Below are 16,322 nucleotides of genomic sequence, written 5' to 3' on the forward strand. Positions count from 1 at the left end.
TCAATGACACCTAGTACTCTGCTTAACATATAGTACACACTTGATAAATACATATTTCTTTCTCATTTCTCCCAGACTAAGAAATTTTCTGGAGATAAATTGCATGCCCCGAAGCAGAAGCTGATAGTTCTTCCTCATTCTTTTTAGTAACAGAATGATAGAACTTCGAAAAGTGCTGGAGAACAGGAGCACACCTGAGCTCAGGGATCAGACTCTAGGATAAGAAACTAGTTCAGCAGGAAGGGTGCACTGTCAGCCCCTTAAGGATCATATGCTCAAGATGTCCAATCGTATCTCATATGTTTAATACCTCAAATGTCACTTGATGGTAGAAGACTCTCTAGGGAACTGTCTGAGAACAGTACCCACCTGTAGTGGAAGGCTGATCTGAGAGCACCTTTTAGTCTTTCTCTATCCCTCTTTGTCCTCATGTAATTTAATTATGTCCTCTCTTGCTTCAGCTTTTAAATTCAAAGACACTTATTATTAGTGTCTGTCACCTTAAATTACCAGATTCTGGCCCTCTCCACCTCCTCCCACTTGTATTCTGTGAAAGAGACAATGGTACTGCCTAGTTTAAGTTGCTTCTGGTTCCTCCTCTCATCTTCCCAACACACTTGTGCCCTTTCACAATCTTATTCCAAAAGGAAGGAAAAAATTTCAAAATGCCCCAGCTATTTATTGGGAAGATCTTTGACATTCCTGTTAGCAAACAACAGATACCTACTTACATGTGTCAATATCTGAATGTACTTTTTTTTGGTACTGGGGATTGAACCCAGGAGTGCTTAACTACTAAGCCCCAGCCCCAGCCTCAGCCCTTTTTTATTTTTTTATTTTTATTTTTATTTATTTATTTTTAAATTTGTGTTTCATCCATTTTGTTTTCACCTCATTATGTCTTTTTTTTTTTTTTAAGACAGAGAGGAGACAGAGAGAGAGAATTTTAATATTTATTTTTTAGTTTTCGGCGGACACAACATCTTTGTTTGTATGTGGTGCTGAGGATCGAACCCAAGCCGCACGCATGCCAGGCGAGCGCGCTACCGCTTGAGCCACATCCCCAGCACCCCCAGCCCTTTTTTATGTTTTGAGACATGCTCTCACTAAGTTGCTGAGGCTGGCTTTGAACTTGCAGTCCACCTGCCTCAGCCTCCCTAGCCTCTGAGATTACAGGAATACAACTGTGCCTGGCTAAATGTACTTTTAGGATCATGCAGAAAATTTGTCAATTTTTTCTTAAATCTTTTTGTAGTTGTATATGGACAGAATGCCTTTTTAAAATATTTGTTTATTTATTTTTATTTTAATTTTTTGTGGTGCTAAGGATCTAACCCAGTGCCTCATATATGCTAGGCAAGCGCTCTGCACTGAAATACAGCCCCAGCCCTGTCAATTTTTATTTTCAAAATATGGGCCAAAATAAAATAGTCTCAGACTAGGCGTATTACCTTTTATTTGGATCACTATTTCCATTCTACTGAAGAACAAAATGAAGATTAAATGTTTTAATTTTTAAATTTTTATTTATTTATTGTAGTACCAGGGCTTGAACTTGGGGGACTTGACCACTGAGCCACATCCCCAGCCCTATTTTGTATTTTATTTAGAGTCAGGGCCTCACTAAGTTGCTTAGTGCTTCGCTTTTTTTTTTTTTTTTTTTTTTTTTTTTTTGCAGAAGCTGGCTTTGAACTCATGATCCTTCTGTCTCATCTTCTTCCCAAGCTGCTGAGATTACAGGTGTGTGCCACTGTACCCAGCTGAAGATGAAACCTTTTATTCTATATATACTGCTTATATACTATATACTATTTATTCCCTTAGAATATAAAAATATAAAAGGTACAAGATTTGTACCTTGTACTTACATTACAAGGAAGACAAGCTAGGATTAGAATGGTTTCTTTCTTTTTTTTTTTTTTTTAATGTAACTCTTTTTTGTTTTAATATTTATTTTTTAGTTCTCGGCGGACACAACATCTTTGTTGGTATGTGGTGCTGAGGATCGAACCCGGGCGGCACGCATGCCAGGCGAGCGCGCTACCGCTTGAGCCACATCCCCAGCCCTAGAATGGTTTCTAATTCTGCTTTTTTTTTAAGAAATTAAACTTTATTTATTATTATTGTTTTTTATGTGATGCTGAGGATTGAACCCAGGGCCTCACCTATGTTAGGCAAATGCTCCACCACTGAGTCACAACCCAAGCACTCTAATTCTGTTTTTTATCTGTTCAGAAACTGTTGTACAGTGCTTTGGACCTATCTCAAGCATAAAAATACCAATAATTCTTTCTCTGATTCTATATATAAATATGTTCATAGATATGTATGTCCAATTTATACTATACAATGCCTATTAATATTTCATTCACCGATTAATTTCCAAAAGTTATGTTTTTGTTTTTTCCAGTAGTAGGAATTGAACCCAGGGACACTTAACCACTGAGCCACATCCTCAACTCATTTTTATGTTTTATTTTGAGATAGAGCCTCACTAAGTTGCTTAGGGCCTCCATAAATTGCTGAGGCTAGCTTTGAACTCCAATCCTTCTGCCTCAGCCTGCTGAGCCTCTGGGATTAGGGGCATGCATCTGGCCAAAAGTTCACTCTTTTTTGGGAGAAGGGGTACTGGGGGTTGAACTCAGGGGCACTCCACTGAGCCATATGCCCAGCCTTATTTTGTATTTTATTTAGAGATAGGGTTTCATTGATGTTTAGGGCCTGACTTTTGCTGAGGCTGGCTTTGAATTTGAGATTCTTCTGCCTTAGCCTCCCAAGCCACTGGGATTACAGGCCTGTGCCACTTCCCTCGGCCAAAAAGTTCATTCTTTTTTTTTTTTTTTTTTTTTTTAAAGAGAAAGTGAGAGAGGAGAGAGAGAGAGAGAGAGAGAATTTTTAATATTTATTTTTTAGTTCTCGGCGGACACAACATCTTTGTTGGTATGTGGTGCTGAGGATCGAACCCGGGCCGCACGCATGCCAGGCGAGCGCTCTACCGCTTGAGCCACATCCCCAGCCCCAAAAAGTTCATTCTTTATCTGCCTTTTTGTTCCTGCATAAATTTGAGCCTGCTTAGATATATAGTACAGACTTTCTACTTTCTGTTACAGTATCATGCAGATGCAACACCATCAAGAGTAAAAACACTGGGATCCTAATTAGAATAAGTATACTCCATGTATGTGTAATATGTCAAAATACACTCTACTGTCTTGTATATCTAAAAAGAACAGATTAACAAAATGACCAAAAAAAAAAAGAGTAAGAATACTCGGGCATTAACACTCTTTCTGGGAGAATTTTTATTAGGAGAAATAAATGTTTTTATTGATGAAACCATTGTTAGATAGATATTCTATTTGTTTCTGAAAGGGCCATTAAAGAAAGTCTATAGTTAAAGCACCTGACCTATGTGGCTTTAGTTAGGTGTTCTTTCAATTTTTTAAAAATCAGATTTAAATTTTAGTAAACTTTTCCAGAAAGTGAAAATATCTCCAAAGTGATAATTTTGATCCCAAAACCAGATAAGCAGAGGGAAATCAAAGGCCAATCTCATTATCGTAGATTAAATAAATAGAAGTCTAAGTAAATTGTTAGTAAACTGAATCCAGTATAATTTGCATGATCTAGTTGAATTTATTCCAGGAATTCAAGGGTAGTATAACATTATAAAAATTTTTAAAAATCAATATAGGTTGCTTCATTATTAATAGATTAGAGGAAAACTACCATCATCTTGATAGGCTTATATTCAGTAGTCAGTCATTCATGATAAGAGCCCTTAACAGGGCTGGGGCTGTAGCTCAGTGGCAGAGCACTTGCCTAGCATGTGTGAGGCACTGGGTTCGATCCTCAGTACCACATAAGAAAATAAACAAAATTAAAGGCATTCTGTTAAAAAAAAAAAAAAAAACTCTTGACAAACCACAAACCAAAAAAGAAACTTCCCAACATTAAAACTTTATACAGTTCTCTCTAAAACCAGGAAGAAGATAGGGATATCTATTATTACTATTTCTATTCAGCATTTTACAAAAAGGTCTATACAGTCTAGTAAATCAAGACAAAAGATATAAAAACTGGAAAAGAAACATTGACAGTTAATATACTTTTCTTCATAGGAAACTCCAAAGTATATAACTGTGTATAAGTATATAACCATAAATTGAGCATGATGCAGTGACACACCTGTAATCCCAGTTACTTTGGGAGCTGAGGCAGGAGAATTGCAAGTTTGAGGCCAGCCTTGGCTACTTAGTGAGACCCTGTCTCAAAATAAAATGAAGAAGGCTGGGGATGAAACTGAGTGGTAGAGTGCTTTCCTAGCATGGGTAAGGGCTTGGGTTCAATCCCAGCACTAGAGAAGAAAAGGTCAATATACAAAATCAAATTTATTTCTATAGTTCAGACACAAATGGTGAGAAAACTTAGTTTTAAATGTTATTTACAGTAACAAAAATAAATAGTAATAAACCTAACAAATATGTATATTTATAAGGAAAAATGTTAAGTTTCCTTGAAAAACCTTGGAAAAGATGTAAATGGATGGAGAAATATATTTATGTGTAGGAGGACTCAGTATAAAAAAATTTATTTCCCTAATTGATCTGTGAGTTCAATGCAATACAATCGAACACCCAACTGTATTTTTCTAGGAAACCGACAAGCTGATTTTAAAAGTCATGATAATTACTATGCAATATAATATTGGCATCAGGATAGGCAAATCAGAAACAGAATGTAGAGCCTAGAAACAGATGCCCATATATAAGGATTAATTTGATATATGATTAAATATGACATAAATATAATGGGTTATTAAATAATGGGTGTTGGGAAAATAGGTTATTCATTTGGAAAAATAGGAAATACTATCCCTATATCACATCAAAATAAATCCCAGCTAATTCCTGATACAAACAATACTACAATGCAGTATATAGAAGGATTTAGAGCTGATTATTCACTGTGATATCAACCGTCCTTAGCACATTATTTTACCTGTATTCAAACATTTATTTATTATTAATTAATTTATTTATTGTTACAAGGGATTGAACCCAGGGATGCTTAACCACATCCTAGCCCTTTTTATTTTTTATTTTGAGATAGGGTCTCACCAAGTTGCTTAGGGCCTTACTAAGTTGCTGAGGCTGGCTTTTAACTTGCAATCCTCCTGCCTCAACTTCCCAAACCACTGGGATTACAGGCATGTGCCACCATGCCCACTTCAAATATGTATTGAGATTTATTTAATCTCTAAATGTTGTCTTTTTCTTTTTCCCTTCACTGCTCATATTATGGCTTTGAAGATCCTAATATTAAAAGAATACCTCAGAATGAGGTCCAGTGAGTGAGAGGATTGTGTGGAACATTGGATCCTGATAAAGCATTTTGGAGTTAATATGTATAGTGTCTTCCTAAGGAGTTGAGAAAAAGCAGTCTCATTTAGACCATATCTGTATGGGAACCAACCTCATCTGGAAGGCAAACTGTTTATTCTAATCACTTAAATGTGATGGAAGTTCATGGTAATTGAGCTCTGATAGTTCTATCGTAGTCATTCACAGATCCTTTACTCTGTAAAAGGTCTCAGATGTTCTCAATTTATCTCCTTTTATTGGAAATTTTTTATTTGATTAATTAAAGGGAAGTATAGTGTTGTGTTTTAGGGTTGTTTGAATTTTTAAAAAATTATTAGACAGTGCCAGCATCTGTAAAACCTTGCTTTTTGTATAGCAGGTGAATATAATTAAAAGTATAAAATTCTGTTAGCTTATTTACATAGCACAATTGGAAGACAGGGATTTAGTTTCAGCACTTGTGTTATTATAAATTGGTATTTAAAATGAAGGCTACCATATTTTGAAACTTTGATTTCTGTTAGTTCCTTATTGAGCAGCTAACCTAGATAGAAAAGAAAGGAGAACAGATAATAAGTTTTCTACATAGCTTTTATGCTACTTGGTGATAATCACACACATGCAAGAAAGACTTAATACTTTTTACTTATCTTCTTATTCTGTCCTGTGCTTTGAGGCTTTGGATCAAGGCAAAGCCCCTTTAAACCCAAGAAGGACCAAATCCAAATCCCTGAATTTTACTATCCTCTAAAGGTCTTTGCCTTCCAAACAAGTCAGATAATTTTGGAGCATTACCATTAGTGTTTCAGGCTTACCAAATGCAATTATCAGGCTCTTGTGTGAAAGTATTTTCATGATTTAAGAAACCTATTTTCTGACTGGTTGCAGGTTAATCTTAGCTATTTGGGAGGCTGAGTCAGGAAGATCGCAAATTTGAGGTTTAGCCTCAGAAATGTAGCAAGACATTGTCTCAAAATAAAAAATAAAAAAGAAAAACCTGTTTTCTGGTCATTAGCAGCGACTATATACTCAAATATTAATTTTTATCAGTAGAAAAATTCAAATTTTTAACTTTTGGCATATTATCTGTGGTTTTATTTTATTGTAGTATTGGGGATCAAACCCAGAGCCTTGCACATGCTAGGCAAGTGCTCTACCACTGGGCCCTCTATGGTGGTTTTAAAGCATAATCACAGACTGGTGATATAGAATACAGAATGTTTGCCTAGCATGCACTAAGCCCTGGGTTCAATCCCCAGTGCAATCAATCAATCAATCAATAAAATTCACAAATTCTTCGATATTCGTTCCTTCAAAAGGTGGGGCCCCTGCCCTTAACATGGGTGGAACTTACAGACTTGCCTCTAATTAATAAAATGTAACAGAAATGACAGTAGTCACCTCTAAGACTAGGTCATAAATATGCATTGTGGTTTCATTCTTATCTTTTGAAGGGGTAGCCATAAAGATACTCAAAAAGCTCTATGGAGAGGTCCACAGGGCTTCTAGCCAACAGCCATGTGCATGAGCTGATTTGGGAAAGATCCTTCAGCCCCCTACCCACTCCCCCGTCAGACTTTCAGATGACAGTAAACCCCGGCCAACATGGTGGTTGCAACCTCAAGAGAGAACCTGAGCCAGAACCAGCCACCTAAGCTGCTACTGAACTCCTGACTCACAAGAAATTGTGAGATAAATTAGTGGACTATTTTAAGCCACTAAATTTTGGAAGTGATTTGTTCTGTGAAAATAGATAACAAATATGCCATCATGTAATGTTTTGTAGAAAAGAATTCATAAATTAATCTTTTATCCTTCTTATAAATAAACTAATTAATATTGTTTAGTTTGCCTAGATTTTTAGCATTTTTTAGTATTTTTTTTAGTTGTAGTTGGACACAATACTTTTATTTATTTATTTATTTTTATGTGTACTAAGGATTGAATCCAGGGCGTCATATACTTTAGGCCAGGTCTCTACTGCTGAGCCACAACCCTAGCCCAAATTTTTGTTTTTATTTCCTTGGAATTAACTGAGATATATAAGAATGTCCTTATTAGCAAGGTTCTATTTTTCCACTCTTATATAGTTTCTGTGTTATGAAAGTTGCCGTGTTGTTTTTTTGGGTAGATGATCCTGTTAAATCTTCTAGTGCGTTGTAAGCTTTAGCACTACAATATATTGTATCCATCTTTGACTTATTTAATGCTTTTTTTGCTTGAATTCTACTTTGATATTCATATTATAATCTCTGCTTTTTAAAATTTGCATTTGCCCATTATCTTTGCTCTTTATTTTGTTGCTCATATAACGAAGTTGGGGTTTACTATGTGAATCACTTAAAAATCTTTTTCTTTTAATAGATGATTTAAGCCCATTAATATGGATTAGTACAACTGTTATGTTTTGTCTCAATTATGTCATGTTTATACATACAAAACAACATATATAGTCTTTCAGAAAACTGTTCAGATTTGTTTGCTTTCTCTTTGTTTATTTGTACCTGTGTTTGTTTCAATATTTAGGGAAATTTATATTTTAATTGTAATGATTACCCTTTTACCATCAGTCATATAAATCTTGGTCCTCTTTTTCTTACATTGATTATTAGTTTCTTACTTGAAATAACAAAGAACTTGAAACCTCCTTCTCCCTTCTGTTCCCTCCAGCATCCAATTTTAGTTAGTATTTATTATCTTAATATTTATTCTTGTCCTCTTAATATGGTTTGGTTTAAGATATTCAGATTGTTGGCTTTAAATGGTATTATTTTTAAAAAATATTTTTTAGTTATAGATGGACATAATACCTTTATTTTTTATTTTTACGTGGTTCCAGGGCCTCATGCATGCTAGGCAAGCACCATACCACTGAGCCATAACCCTGGCCCTTAAATGGCATTCTTTTTTTTTTTTTTTGTACCCAAAATAATTTTATTTTATTTTTTAATTTTTTTACCATACGATTTATTTTTATTTTTTTTAGTCATACATGACAGCAGAATGTATTTTGACATATAATACATACATGGAATGTACATACATCAATCATATTGTCTATTCTATTCTGCTGCCCTTCCTATCCTCCCTACTCCTCCCCTCCTCTCCCATTCCTTTCTCTCTATCCAGTCTAATGTGACACACTTTATTTTTCTTTTTCTCATCACAACATCATATATGTATTCTGTATAACAATGAGGTTCTCCTTCCATCTTCCATGCAACTCCCCTTCTCCCTCTTTTTCCCTCCCACCTCTCTTCCCTATTTAGTGGTAGTCTTCTTCTCATGCTCTTCCTCCCTATCCCATCTTGAGTCACCCCCCTTATATCAGAGAAGACATTTGGCATTTGTTTTTTAGGGATTGGCTAAACTTCACTTAGCATAATCTGCTCTAATGCCATCCATTTGCCTGCAAATGTTAAATGGCATTCTTTATCCCCATTTTTTACCTATGAAACAATCAGTAAGCTAATTCTACTTATCTTCCCCATTTTTTGTTTAGTTGTTTCTAAATTGACAGCATAAAAAACTATTATATGCTATTTTAAGAGAGTAAAATTTTATTTTTTCATCTGAGGGCCCTGAAATAAAAAATAAATAGGAAAAAGGCATACAAATTTGTTTCATATAAGTTTTATGTGACATGGTAACCTTCATAAATGAAGACCCAAGGGAAACCTGTATGTTTTTATGCTTAGTTTAATAAAATGTGGAGAGTCATAGGGAAGTATAATTAGAGGACAAAGGGTATGATCTAATGGGAATTAACTAAGGGGAATTTAGCAAGACCTGTTTGTTGAGATTCTTCTCTATGTCTTCAAAGATAAGGATGTTCCTTTCCTTGGAGTCTAGGAATTCTACTTCTCTATTTCTATTTGTATTTTCTCTACATTCGATTTCTATTTTCTCTAGGGATTCTATTTTTTAAATGAAGGCTTTTGGAACTGCTTCCTGGATAAAGGATTAGGGGAAGATAAGGGTGACCATCCTGCTCTGCTCTGCTCTTTTCTTCTTCTCTTTTCCTTCTCTTTCTCTTCTTCCTCCTCCTTCTTCATCTTCTTTCTTCTTCTTCCTCCTCCTCCTCCTCCTCCTCCTCCTCCTCCTCCTCCTCCTCCTCCTCCTCCTCCTCCTCCTCCTCCTCCTTCTCTGCTGTTTTCTCAAATGCCAAGATGCCATATTTGGGAGTAGCATGTCCTGAGCCCTATCACTATTCTTGTCTCCACTTTTGTTTTAGTTTTAGATATACAGTAAAATATATTCAGTGCTCACCACCAGTCTCTGCTCAAGTTTTATCAGTCCTCTCTTAGGTATAGTTTATCCTTGTGAAGGACTCATGAGAATAATAGTCTTTGATGCTTAGCATACTGAGAACTTTTTTCTATAGACTTGCTACTTATAAGATAGTTTATTGGCATTTAAGATCTTTGGTGCATATTTCCCCCTTTGATTATGTTCCATAGATGCTGCTTTATTATTTTCTGGCTTTAAATGTCGTTGAGAACTCTAATTCCATAGTGGTTTGTTATCCTTAAGAAGTGACTTGGTCTTTCTGCCAGGAAGCATAGGTAATTTTTTTATTAAAATATAATAATTTTCTAGGATGTACCTAAGAGTTGACAAGTCTGAATTTACTGGTTACATGTTCCTTTTCAATATATAGATTCAATTCTTCTTTTCTTCCCCCCAAAGAAAAGCATGATTAAATTTATTTTCTTTCTTTCTTTCTTTCTTTCTTTCTTTCTTTCTTTCTTTCTTTCTTTCTTTCTTTCTTTCTTTCTTTCTTTCTTTCTTTCTTTCTTTCTTTCTTTCTTTCTTTCTTTCTTTCTTTCTTTCTTTCTTTCTTTCTTTCTTTCTTTCTTTCTTTCTTTCTTTCTTTCTTTCTTTCTTTCTTTCTTTCTTTCTTTCTTTCTTTCTTTCTTTCTTTCGTGCTGAGGATCAAACCCAGTGCCTCACACATGTGAGGCAAGTGCTCAACCCTCAACCACTGAGCTACAACCCCAGCCCTTATTTTTATTTTTTGGTACTAGGGATTGAACCCATGAGCACTTAACCACTGAACCACATCCCCAGTCCTTTTTATTTTTTATTTTAAGACAAGGTCTCACTTAGTTGCTTAGGACCTCACTAATTTGCTGAGAATGACTTTGAATTCGCCATCCTTTTGCCTCAGCCTTCCAAACCACTGGGATTACAGGTGTGCACCACCATACCTGGTGCATGTTTGAATTTGAATTCTAGTCCTAAATATTCATTTTATTCTATTATTTTGGTTTTCTTCTTCAAGACATCCAATGTATGTTGGATCTTATTTGCCTGGTTTCCAAATCACTTTATTTTTGATCTTTTTAATTTGTTTAATTTTACTTGATGTTTCTTATTTTCATATACTATGAATTTGGTCCTAACTCTTCCTTTTTTCTTGATTTAGGTCACACACCATGAGACAGACTCTGATATATAGATGTGTATGCTCAAAAATTCTTGGAGAGCACCTTCAAGATCAACACTTGTGACAAAGTAAAGGAAGGAAGATTGAACAGAGGAGAAGCTGAACTACTATTATGACATGTTGGTAAATGTGTAACAATCAGGTTGGGGGCTGGAGGAAGGCTTTGATCTGTAACATTTGACAGTTTCCAGTGTAAAATACTTCTCTCATGGCTAATTTTAAGCTAGCAACATGATATCGCTGCACATGGAGCTGGGAAGAAACATACAGTAGCACCCATCAGATAAAACAGACATAACCTCTAACATAGCTAATAGCAAATGTAGTAAAATATCTAGGAAGTAAGAAGTATTGAATGTTTATTACCTTGATTTTCAATATAATTTAAGTTTCTGTGATTTAAGTTTTAATATTGGGTGTTTTTAACAAATTATTTATAAAATTCCTAAAAGTGTAACAGCTTTCATAGGCCAGTAGGAGCCAGTTCCAGCACATATCCAGACAATATGATGGGGAGCTTTTGGAGTTGGGATGGCCCTTCAGAGGTATAGGGTCTTTAGGCAAAAGCTTCTGTATCCTGTCATGGGCCAGTCACTGTTGTAGGTGGACCTTTGAGGAAAGGATATGACTTTGGATAAGGGGGTTCTATAGCTAACAGAAATTCCAGAGAAGGATTCAGTTGCCAACATTATCAGCAACTAGGAGTATGAATGCTTCAGTCCTGAAGTGGGAATATGAGAAGCATACCAGAACATCTGCTGCACTTACATACCTGGTAGTCTTGTCTTGTTTTCTTTTGGAACCAGGGATTGAATCCAGGAGCACTTAATTACTGAGCCACATCCCCAGTTCTTTTTGAAATTTTATTTCAAGACAGAGTCTTGCTGAGTTGCTTAGGGTCTTGCTAAGTTGCTGAGGCTGGCCTTGAACTTGTGATCCTCCTGCCTCAGACTCCCCCCTGATGGCATCATAGGCACGTACCACTGCGCCTGGCTTGTTTTCCCTGGGAGAGCATTTTTTCATGCTTTTATCTAACTATTGTAATTTGTAGTTGTTGTTTATGTAGGGTTTTTTCCACATAGTAACTTTGCATACTGAATATTTGTTGTTTTTGTTATTCATGTTTGAATATATTGGATTTTTCTGGCCCAGTTTTTAAATCATAAATCTTTTAGAGAAGATGGGGACAATTCTGAGGGTCTTTCCTGTTTTTGCAATGCAAGAGCACCCTCTTCTGTTGTTAAGGTGAAGAACAGTTTTCTTAATTACAGTGTGTTTTGTAATCAAACTTCTTCTAGTTCTCCTATTATTTTTCCAGTGGGATACTTATTACCAGGAAAAAGTGTTTTACTTCCCAAAAGAGATATCTTGTTGGACACAGTGGTTCCCACCTGTAATCCCAGCATCTTGGGAGGATGAGAGGGGAGGAGTGTAAGTTTGAGGACAGCCTCAGCAATTTAGTGAGACCCTGTTTCAAAATAAAAAATCAAAAGGACTGGTACATAGATTAGTAGTAAAACGCCCCTGGGTTCAATCCCAGTTAAAAATAAAAGCCCCAAAGAGACATTTTACCAAACATTTCCAGAGCCCTGTTGCCTTTGCTAATTTGCCAGGTTTCAGATTAGTTCTCAGCTGTTCCCACGATGCGTTGGGTACCTTCCTTCTGGGAGTGAACCCTTGATATTATCTGTTTCTGTCAATGCTAAGACCCTCCATTTTCCCCTATTTCTTTAAATAGCTTCAGTGACCTCCATCATATGGGCGTTCTGGCTAGTCTCCAGTATAGTTTGTCTAACTCACGTGTAAATTGGAGATTGTAAATTGTTTTTGTTTTTGTTTTTGTTTTGTGGGTGGGATACCAGGGATTGAACTCAGAGGCACTCAACCACTGAGCCACATCCTCTGCCCTATTTTGTGTTTTATTTACAGACAGGGTCTCACTGAATTGCTTAGTACCTTACTTTTGCTCAAGCTGGCTTTGAACTTGTCATCCACCTGTCTCAGCCTCCCAAGCCACTGGGATTACAGGCATGCGCCACCGTACCCAGCTGTAATTTTTTTTTTCTTTCTTTATTTAGTAGGAATTTTTATTTGCATTTCTTTTTATTCTGTCCAGGGTGACTTAACTACCGAGCCACAAACCCAGTCCTTTTTGTTTTGTTTTGTTTTTGAAACAGGGACTCACTAAGTTGCTGAGGGTCTCACTAAGTTTCCAAGGTTGACCCCCAGACTTTTAATCCTCCTGCCTTAGCCTCCCAGAAGTCTCTGGAATTATAGGTGTGTGCTATTGCACTTGACTGGTGTATTTGTTTTTAATATGCATAAATAATATTATTGGTTTTTGATAGCATTTCTGCTGCTGTGACCAAAGGACCAAAGAACATGACAAGAACAATTAGAGGAGGAAAAGTTTGGGGGCTCTCCATTTCAGAGATCTCAGTACATATAGCGGGTTCCATTCCTCAGGGCTCCAGGTGAGGCAGCACATCATGGTGGAACAGTGTGGTAGAGGAAGGCAGGTCAGGGCATGGCCACCAAGAAGCAGAGAAAGAGAGGTCTATTCCCACCACCATAAAATATAAACCCCAAAGGCATGCCCCCGATGACTCACCTCCTCCAACCACATCCTATCTGCTTTCAATTACCACTCAGTTAATTTCTATCAGGAGATTATTTCACTGATTGGATTAAGGATCTCATAACCCAATCATTTCACCTTTAAATCTTCTTGCATTATCTCATACATGAGCTTTTGAGGGACACTATGTATCTAAACCATAACAATTGTGATTTAAATATCCTCATTTTTTCTTTTCTTTTTAAAAAGTATTTATTTTTTAGTTGTAGTTAGACACAATACCTTTATTTTTATTCTGAGGATCAAACCCAGGGCCTTGCACGTGCTAGGCAAGCACTCTGCAACTGAGCCACAACCCCAGCCCCTTCGTTTTTCATTTAACATTTGTGTTTATATAAACACACTATGTACAGCTAGTGTATTGCCTTTCTTTGCTGCATTTCTTTCAATCTGCATCCCCTTAATTTATGTACCTTTTCCCTTGGTCAAAACACTTGGGCCGGACAAGGAGGATTGAGAGTTTAAAGCCAGCCACAGCAAAAGCGTGGCTCTAAGAAACTCAGTAAGACCCTGTCTTTAATTTTTTTTTACCTTTGTTTTATTTGTTTATTTTTATGTGGTACTGAGGATCAAACCCAGTGCCTCACACGTGCAAGGCAAGTGCTCTACTTCTGAGCCGTAACCCCAGCCCCAAGACCCTGTCTTTAAATAAAATACAAAGTAGGACTGGGGATGTGTCTCAGTGGTTGAGCGTCCCTGAGTTCAATTCCTGGTACCAAAAAACAAAAAACAAACAAAAAACTTGGGTGGTGCCAGGCTCAGTAGAGCATACCCATAATCTCAGCAACTCAGGAGGCTGAGGAAGGAGGATTGCAAGTTTGAGGCCAGCCTCAGCAATTTAGCAAGGCCCTAAGTAACTTAGTGAGACCCTGTCTCAAAATAATTTTTTTTAAAAAAAGGACTGGAGATGTAGCAAAGTGGTAGAGTGCCATGGATTCAATCCCCAGGGGAAAAAAAAAAAAAAAAAAAAAGCACCTGGGTTGCTTCTACTTCCTTGTTATCATGGACAGAGCTGATGAACACTTAAATATATTCCTGCAGTAACATACGCAACATTTTTCTAGGAGACGTATCTAGGAGACACATATCTAGAATCTTGGGGGTCACAGGACACACACAGAGTTAACTCCACCAAGCATTTCCAGAGGACTTCCCAGAATAGTTAAGACATTTACAGTTCCACCTGATGTGCACAAGAGGTCAGTCTCTGCACACATTCATATCAAGATTTGTTAATGCCTCCTAAATTTTGCCACACTGATAAATAATCCATCAATTTCTGGCCTTTTTGTCTTTTTTTTTGTCTTTGTTGTTTAAGAATATTTTTCCCAACTTAAGTCAAATAGGTATTCTTCTTCAAATTCTTCCATGAGCTTCATGGTTTTATTTTTCCAATTATATCTTTAATATACCTGAAATTCACCTTATAATTAGAATATGGGAGGAATCTAACTTAATTTTTCTTCAACATAATTTATAAACAACCTGTTTATAATTTTGATCAACATAATTTATAAACAACCTATCCTTTCCTCATGAAAGTGGCTTAGCCATTTTTATGGTGTCACTTTTTCATGTCAGGTTCTATGTGTCATGGAACTATGACTGATCTTTTTATCACTGGTTTGTTCATTTTCCATTGGTTTGTTCATTTGTCCTTGTGTCTATCTAGTTTTGTTTTGTTTTACAGCCCTGAGGATCAAACCCAGGGCCTTGTTCATGTTTGGCAAGTTCTCTACCATTTAGATACATCCCCAGATCTAGGGTTTTTGTTTTGTTTTTTTAAATGTCTTTAGTGTATAGGATCTTAACAGTTGGTATTGTTATCCCCTTTATGGCTTTCTTTTTCAAAGTTGATTCGTTTTTTTTCATTGACATTTTAGAATGAGTTTGTCAAGTTTCGAAAAAAAAGTTTGAACTAACATCTTTTCTTTTTTGCGATTGGGTGTTGAACCCAGGACCTTGCACACATATACTCTACCACTGAACTCCACTCCACCCCCTCTCCCCAGCTAACATTTTTTAACTTAATGTTTTAAAATGTTTTCTAGAAGTTTAATTGATTTTAAGTTACAGATTGATAAGAATTGACATCTTTACTGAGTTGTATTTCCTAAGAACAGAGTTTATTGATTTTCATTTAAAACCTTCTAAGAACAGCATTGATCTGTTTTTTAAAGATCTTATTTTATTCCCTCTAATAAAAATTTTTAAATTTTAGGATTAAAGGTATTTTGCCATGTTTATGAATTTATTGTCATATGTTTTATAGGTTTTGATGCTATTTGGTAGCTTGCTATTTTCATTTCATTATCGTTAACATACAGAAATAATATTACTGTTTCTCCGAAGAATTTTCAAGCATAAACCAGGTGTTTTATTCACAACTCTTGGGATGATTATATAATGTCTTCCTTTAATCCATAGTGCTATTAATTACATATCATTTCCTCATTCTTATATTCCTCAAAGAAAACCTTGACCTTTTGTGTTTATGTGTGTATGTGTGTTGCTGATCGACTCAGCACCTCACACATGCTAAGAAAGGGCTCTTCCACTAAGCTACACCCCCAGCCCTTTTAATATTTTTAAAAAACTTTGAACTGGTGCACACTGTAATCCCAAAGGCTCCGGAGGCTGAGACAGGAGGATTGAAAATTCAAAGTCAGCCTCAGCAATTTGGTGAGACCCTAAACAACTTGATGAGACCCTGTCTCAAAATAAAAAATAAAAAGGACTGGGGATGTGGCTTAGTGGTTAAGTTTCCCTGAGTTTAATACCTGGTATCAAAAAAATTTTGAGACAGGTCTTGGTAAGTTTCCTGGGTTGGCCTTGAACTTGCAACCCTTCTGCCACAGCCTTCTTGGTAGCT

The 16,322-nt window shown here is 36.2% G+C and overlaps 1 long non-coding RNA gene across 2 annotated transcripts in view; it reads left to right on the forward strand.

Annotated features, from left to right (window-relative positions):
• LOC308657405 overlaps nt 1-16,322 on the forward strand; it is a 51,151-nt gene that overhangs the window by 11,415 nt on the left and 23,414 nt on the right. The window contains exons 2-3 of one of the 2 annotated variants that reach the window (XR_014023916.1): nt 10,792-10,935; nt 12,742-12,862. This is a non-coding gene — a long non-coding RNA (uncharacterized lncRNA). The remainder of the gene's footprint in view (nt 1-10,791; nt 10,936-12,741; nt 12,863-16,322) is intronic. The other variant, XR_014023917.1, reaches the window with a different exon arrangement.

The sequence above is a fragment of the Spermophilus citellus genome (genome assembly GCF_964194105.1).
Source record: "Spermophilus citellus genome assembly, chromosome: 10".
Classification (NCBI taxonomy): domain Eukaryota; kingdom Metazoa; phylum Chordata; class Mammalia; order Rodentia; family Sciuridae; genus Spermophilus; species Spermophilus citellus.